The 8,367-nt window shown below is 35.8% G+C and overlaps 1 pseudogene; it reads left to right on the top strand.

The window, feature by feature from the left end:
* Positions 1 to 2,362: 2,362 nt before the first annotated feature.
* On the top strand, positions 2,363 to 5,587 carry LOC107917063 (glycosyltransferase BC10-like; annotated as a pseudogene).
* The last annotated feature ends 2,780 nt before the right edge of the window (positions 5,588 to 8,367 follow it).

Here is an 8,367-nt window from a genome sequence, read left to right as displayed (position 1 = left end):
ATGCACATCAATCTCTTTGACTCTCAGTTGATGGTATCCAGATCGAAGATCTATCTTAGAGAAAATCAAAGCTCCTGAAAACTGGTCGAATAGATCGTCAATCCTCGGTAGAGGGTACTTACTCTTAATAGTCAATTTGTTCAGTTTCCGGTAGTCGATGCACATATGTATGGTTCCATCCTTCTTTTTCACAAACAATACCGGTGCTCCCTATGATGACACACTAGGGCAGATGAACCCTCGATCCAGTAACTCTTGAATTTGAGCTTTAAGCTCCTCAAGCTCCTTCGGTGCCATCCTATAAGGGGCGATAGACACCGAAGTTGTACCAGTCTCAACTTCACGGTTTGGAGGTAATCTAGGTAGCTCATCAAGAGAGACATTCGAAAAGTCCCTAAACGTTTTGATATATTTAATAAATGGAACCTCAACTCCCGAAGCACTGATGTATGCTAGATACACCTCACAACTCTTACGAACCAACTTCTCAGTTCTAAGTGCAGAAATCACATTTGACAGATAATTCTGGCGCTCCCCAATCACAACCACCTCATCACCTTTTTCAGTTTTCAGTATCACCTGCTTTGCAGCACAGTTTAAATTCACATGATGCTTAACCAGCCAGTCCATGCCCAATATTAAGTTTATCCACTCTTACTGACTGTCCTAATGGACTGAACACAGTAACCTCACTCGTAATGTTTTCAACCATCACACCCAAAGTCTCAGATACAGTACATGCTACATAAGAGTGCGTAGACCCAACATCAATCCATGCAGTATAAGGTACATTATGGATAAAGAACGTACCTGTAATAACATCTGGGGTATCTCTGTCCTCTCGGCGCCATACAGTATAAACCAGTGTCGGCTGCCTCACCTCAGTATGACTAGCACCTCTGCCCGATACTCCACAACCACGACCTATACTATTTTTAGCTTTGGCCTGACCCCGGCCCCTCGGTGGCTGCTAAACACCTCTCAGCGGCTAAATAGTACCCAAACTCGTAGCTTGAATCTGATCGGGCCTCCATGGAAAATCTCTTATGCGATGCTCTAAAGATTTTCACCTCAAACATGCCTCTATCTGTTTCTAACACTCGCCCTGACGGCGTCTCCCACAATCAACATAAGGCTGCGACCCAAAAGCAACAACAGGGGGCCCAACTCTAATTGGCCCATCAACTTTTGCCTTTTACTTAGGCCTCACAACTGAACTTGAGGGCTCCCAAACCCTCTTGTTCTTACCCCTGTCCTTATCATGATTCTAGCGCTCAGCGCGCTTCACATCCTCAGTGATCTTCGCCTTTTCTACTAACACAGTAAAATCTTGCTCTCTCTGTGGAGTTATCAGAACTCGTAGATCATTTCTGAGGCCATCCTCAAAATGAACACAGCACTCATATTTAGTTGCAACCATCCCACGCGCATAGCAGCTAAGTCGTAAAAACTCAGACTCATATTTCTCTACCGATTTATCCCCTTGAGTCAAATTCAGAAACTCTCTCCTCCAGGCATCCACATAACTAACGCTCACATATATCCCTTAAAATGCAGTTTTGAAAATTTCCCAAGTCAATCGGTCAGGTTGAGTACCCTCATTAACTGTAAGCCACCACTGATAGGCCTCATTTTGTAGTAACAACACCGCACGTTTTAATTTCTGCTCTGTGGTTTCAATCCAATATTCAGCCACATTAAGGGCAACTCCAGCAATACCCTTAAAGATCTCAACCCCGTTAGACCTGAGTCATTCCGTCACTGACCCACGGCCTACAGTGCATCGTCCCTAGCTGCTCGGTCGTGTGACTCAGTTTTAGTTATAGGTGAAGTCAGTGCCTCTCTAGCTTCATTATTAGGCATGTGACTCGATATCGACGACCCAGCCCGCGTACCTCCACGGCCTCCACCGTAGCCTCTTGTACCCCTTCCACGAGTACCTCTGGTGCTCATTATCATATTACGGTTTTACCTATATTAATAGTTTTATGCATCAGTTTTATAGTTCCAGTGTTTATTAATGAATGTTTTATTAACGACTGTTTTATGAAAAACAGTATCACTAATTCATTGTTTTGTTGTTTTCACAGATCGCAGTTTCACTACAGTCTCAGTTTACCCTAAACAGAGTATTTTAGTAAAGTCTACTACCTATTATAGTCTTAGTATTTCAATTTAAACAAGTAGTTTCAGAGAACTTACAAGGGCGGCGCCAGAGACTTTGTGTACCACACATTCAGTAAAACACTTTCGAATATTTTTAAATCATCTGAAACAGTTCTTTTCAGAGTTTTAAGTTTTAAAGGAAAACCCAAATCCACAGCCGAGTTTTGTAACCTGGCTCTAATACCACTAACAGCTTGTTTGGTTTGGTGTATTGGCTAAGCCAATACACCCCTAATCGGTGGGCCCCACCTAATACTTCTCTAATACGTCGTTTGGTTTGATGTATTGGTAATACGCATCTAATCCATTACCTTCTTAATCGGTGAAATCCACCGATTTCTATTCCCCCTCTTTGCCCAGATTAGCTACTGATTGAGCATCACCTCCCTGATTTGCCCTCCCCCCATCCCCTTGTTTCTCTTCTGTTCCTTCATCCGATTTCCTTCCTTATTTCTTTGCTTTGGTTTTCTGCCGATTTCCTCCCAGTCCATTATGCCTCTTTGCTGCCGATTTGTTCCCTCCGTTTCCTTTCTTTTTCACCTATGGTTTCTTTTTACAGATCACATTACATTGATCCATTGAAGAATCTGGGGTTGGTTGTTGGATACTGATTGATTACCTTGAGGAGGAAACTGAAACAAAGGAGAAACACATGAATATAGAGCTCTTTTGTTTATACTAGATGAAGGTAGCTAAGGAGTGGCGATTAGGTAGCATGGGTGATACTAAGATCTTGCCTGGATCTCGCCATCGCTCTCCTTTGAAGAGGCCAATATGGATTATTTTAATGGTTTCTTTTGTCAGCTTTTTTCTAGTTTGTGCTTACATCTATCCACCGAACAGCGATGTTGCATGTTATGTATTTTCTTCTAGAGGTTGCAAGGTCCTTACTGATTGGCTTCCTCCTCCTAAAAGGGAATTAACTGATGAGGAGATTATTTCACGGGTTGTGGTTAGGGATATTTTGGATACACCTCCTGTCGAATCCAAAAATCCTAAAATTGCATTCATGTTCTTAACTCCAGGTTCATTGCCATTTGAGAAGCTTTGGGATATGTTCTTCCGTGTAAGTTTTTTTGGTTGTTGTTGCTAGTTCATTTTTCCCTTCCGTGATCTAATGTCTTTATATTCTTCATGGACTTTATTTTTTATTCCATTAAATCTCATGGTTATTATCCTTAAATTCAGGTTGGTCATTTTACTAGTTTTTGTGTCCAGGAATTGCCTAATATGAATGAGAGCCATATGTATTTCATTTTAGTAAAGAACATTTCCTTTGTTGATTGCCAATGCAAATATGTTAATGTGTATGGCGAAGGTATTAGTGAAATCAATCTGGCTTATTGTGAATTGATATAATTGCTAGGGTGGAGGACAAGGCAATTCCCTGCTTTGTATGATTCAGGATGTCTGTATCAATTCCTTTTGGTTATATCGACTGTCTGCTCAGTCTGTATTGTTTCTGTTGAATTCTTGCAGAAAGGAATTCTAATAACTTTGTATATCTTTTTCTGCATTTTTGGTTTTTGAATTATAATAACCATGTATCCTGATAAAAAGGTTTGCTCAATTTTCTTGGCAGGGTAATGAGGGAAGATTTTCTGTTTATATCCATGATCAAAAGAAAAACCAGTGCATGTGAGCCCTTACTTCCTTAACCGGGAAATTCACAGTTCTCCGGTATGTTTCTTAGATCAAATTTTGTGGTTGAGCTTTGCTATCTGATATATGACTACTTCAACAATTATTGTACGGTTAGTTTTTCTATTGATCTATTTATTGACACTGAATTTGCAGGTTACATGGGGAGCATTTTCTATGGTTGATGCAGAGAGACGATTATTGGCATATGCTCTAAAAGATCCTGATAACCAACATTTTGTTTTACTCTCTGACAGGTAAAATATAGTTCGTGTCATTAACACCCCCGCCCCTCCCAAAATATACATATATATATTTACTTGTACTTTTACCAAATCTGAAGTATTGATGGTGACATTGCAGTTGTATTCCATTGCATAATTTTGATTACGTCTACAATTATCTAATGCATGCTAATATGAGTTTCATTGACTGGTGAGTAGAATCTGAGAGTATTACACATACACATACGCATAATGGACTTTGTTGCACCATTTCCCTTGTTTGAAATTTATCCCACCCACTTTGTTTGCCAGCTTTGTGGATCCTGGACCTCATGGAAATGGCAGGTATTCAACACGCATGTTACCTGAAGTAGAAGAGAAAGACTTCAGAAAGGGTGCACAGGTATGTGTTAATTGATATTATAAAGTATCTTATGAACTTATACAGTGTCTTGTTGTAGCAAGTTTAAATCATTGAATTTTATGCAGTGGTTCACAATGAGGCGGCAGCATGCTCTGCTAGTCATGGCTGACAGTCTTTACTATTCAAGGTTTCGGGATTACTGCAGGGTAAATTTTATTAAAGTATTCTGTTCTCGTTTCGAATTTACAGCAGCCTTGCATTCATTGATGAGAGCGTTGGTTCACTTTTATTTGTTCCAATTTTAATGATTATTCTTTGTATTCACCATTTCGACTATAATGTTGAAACATAAGAAGAATTAATTTTAGGTGGCCTAAGTGTAACTTCTTTTGGTACATGATGCCAAAAGTAGCTCTTAACAATTGATGTTTATCGAAAGCATTACGTATCCTTACTATTGTCTGTTAGACTGGTCTCAACTATCCTTATTGATGTTTATTTCCGTCATTTTCTAGCTTAACTATTAGCATTAGCACTAAGATAGTATTTCTAGCTTTAACAAGGGCACAAAATGATAGAATTTGTGCCTAAGTTTATGTTGCTGACATTCAGTCATTCACGTTCTTGATTATAACAGCCATTTGCGGATGGCAAAAACTGCATTGCCGACGAGCATTACCTCCCAACCTTTTTCAATGTAAGAATCATACTCTGCATCATGTTTTTCATACATTTCACTTTAGCTTCTTCTAACGCTTGTTCCTTTTATCAGTTGGTTGACCCCGGTGCATCGCAAACTGGTCAGTAACGCGCGTTGACTGGTCTGAGAGAAAATGGCACCCTAAATCATACAGGGCACAGGATGTTACAGAGATTGCTTTTTCCCTTAACTTGTGGAATGGACACATGAAGTTGGAGGTTATTTTCAATGGCAACTTTGGACAGTATTCGTTTTCCTGCTAGATTGGTGAGCTATTTTGTTTGAAGTGAAGAATCGGTTTCATGGAAGGCCAATTGGAGTTGAGAGCAAGGTGAAAGAGATATTGTATCGGCCTGAATTTCTTCTATTGAATGCTTGCTTTATATTTTTAGTTGAAAGTGAGATATTGAGGCAGTACTTCCGTTTAATTCAGAATTGTTGTAAATTCAATCGAGTTCTTGATGATAATTCGATATGGTTATGTTTTTTTTATTTTTTAGAGTTCAATTCTTACTTATTAAATTTTATTAGTTATAATTATTTTAAATTTTATTAAATCATATATTTTAATTAAAATATATTTAATATTAATTATTTCAAATTATCTTTTATAGTATCATATAATATATTATGATTTGAGTAAATTCATATAAGAATATTAATTATTAAGAATTTTATTAAATTATATATTTTAAGTATAATATATTTAATAATAATTATGTTTAAATATGATTAAATTATTTATTATTCATATTAATAATCTTATCAAAATTTAAATAACAATAACAATAATAATTTACCAAAACAAATTTTTGGTAATTATTAAGAATTTTATTAAATTATATATTTTAATTAAAATATGTTTAATAATAATTATGTTTAAATATGATTAAAATATTCATTATTGATAATAATAATCTTATTAAAATTTAAATAACAATAACAATAATCATTTACCAAAATAAATTTATGCTAAGGGTATTCTAGTCATTTTAGTTTTTTCCACTATGCTATTACACCTCTATTCCATTCAACCAAACACAAGATTACTATTACGCATCTATTCCATTACATTCAACCAAACAGTTGATTTGCTATTACACCTCTAATCCAATACACCTCTAATCCAATACACTTCTAATCCAATACATCTCTAATCCAATACAGCGAACCAAACGCACTGTAAATGTAACACCCCAAAACTGGCCTAGGCGTTATGTCTGAATATGCGATGTCACACTGAAGTGAATTTCGAAAAACGTAGTTCCGTTGAAAAATCCATTCTTTATAAACAAAAAACCTCGTTGTGATCCTTCTATAAATCTATAGTTTCTTGTTCGTTGTTAAAGACCCAAGTTGATATAGCAAAATTTTACTCATTTAAGGTTGTTATTGAAATTTTAAAGCCATGTTTGTTACGGAAGCTTGCTAGAAAATATTGCAATAGCATGGTGTTTTGAAAGTATATATTTTCTTTTTAGTAAAACAGTGGCCTACTTCTAACAGATATGATTTAAAGTAAATTAATCCCAAACCAAGGAAAAACTTTAAGAGGCCTTATTACATAGCTGAAACCCAAATAAAATTGTTTATAAAAATAAAAGTTAAAAAGTGAAACAAGAGCAGTTGTGTGGCCACTGTCGAGTCCCTCGCAACATCGATGTAACACCCCTTACCCGTATCCGAGGCCGGGCTAAGGTACGAGGCGTTACCAGACAAACATACAAACATTAAACTAAAATACGAGCCATAAAATTTTATTCATATTTCAAAGCGTTCATTCTCTTACGCATAGTCCCTTATTTGAGTCTACGGAGCCCAAAACATACTTTAGAAAGGGTTTGGGACTAAACCGAGAACTTACGAAAATCTTGGAAATTTCATGCTTTAAGGCTCCACACGCCCGTGTCCCAAAGTCGTGTTCCATACATGGCTGAGACACATGGTCGTGTCTCTGCCTGTGTGGAATATACCTAGGCTATTTTCCAAGCTTTGGTCAACCTTGATCTCTTACACACTTATACAAAATCAAAAGCATATAACATGGTATTCATTTAATGATTAAACATCCTCAATTAAACCACAAACATAGCATTCGTATGTCATCATACATGTGTCTCTCATACTCATTTTACCTTGTTTATTATAGTACCACTTATACATTTATACCAAGATTATCATCTTACCAAATATCTTTAGCTTAATCATCAAGCATTCATATTTAAAGCTAGATCATATCTTTATAAAATACTACGATTCAGATGTGCAGAACAACATTTTTGCCTGAAACATTTCAATTCAATTCTATACCCAGCAAGCATTACATTTAGACTAGTCATATATATATACATGTCATGATACATAACATTCTCTTTTTGTTTTCTTATAAACACATATCATTTATTTCATTATATCAATATTTCATATACCATAGTTTCCATGTATTCCACATATATTTATTTTCCTCCTCCTTCTCTCCATTCCACATCCTTAATGTATATAGCATTATTGTAAGTACGATTTCACAATTTACTAATAAATGTTTACATCAAACTGTCCACACGAGTCATAGTCACTTAATTATTTATAATTCCAGCAACAGAGCTCCAACTTAATATCCGTCAATTTCCCCTGAAACTAGACTCACATATATTTCCACCATAAAATTTTCATAATTTTTGGTTTAGCCAATTAGTACAGTTTATTCATTAAAATTTCCCCTGTTTCACTTTCTGACAGTTCTGACCTCTCTTCACTAAAAAATAATTATCTCACGGTACAGAACTCGGATAATGTTCTTGTTGATTTATCTTGAAAATAGACTCATTATGGATTTTAAAATTATAATTTTGAGCCTCTAATTATTTTTCTCCAAATTTTTGTGATTTCCAAAGTCAGAACAGGGGATCACGTAATCATTCTGAATCAGTCTCACAAAAACATAAATATATCAAAATATAGAACTCCTTTGATTTCTATATTTCTTTTATATGAAAATAGACTCATTAAGATTTAATTTGATATCTCATTCAGTCTCTGATTCAATTTATACTATTTTTGGTGATTTTTCAAAATCACGTCACTGCTACTGTCCAAAACAGTTTTATTGTTAATTCACTCTTTCACACTTTCTTTGTAGTAACCTCATTTTAACATACATATCACAAATCATTTTCACCACATTTAATACATCACAAGTATAGGCCCAAGATCACAAGGTCACCATAAAATCATCCTCATGTATAACTTACTTGTTTATAACCTTACCACAT

The sequence above is a fragment of the Gossypium hirsutum genome, chromosome A01 (assembly GCF_007990345.1).
Source record: "Gossypium hirsutum isolate 1008001.06 chromosome A01, Gossypium_hirsutum_v2.1, whole genome shotgun sequence".
In the NCBI taxonomy this organism is placed as follows: domain Eukaryota; kingdom Viridiplantae; phylum Streptophyta; class Magnoliopsida; order Malvales; family Malvaceae; genus Gossypium; species Gossypium hirsutum.
Note: the sequence above shows the minus strand (reverse complement) of the source record. Positions and strands in the feature narration are given on the sequence as shown.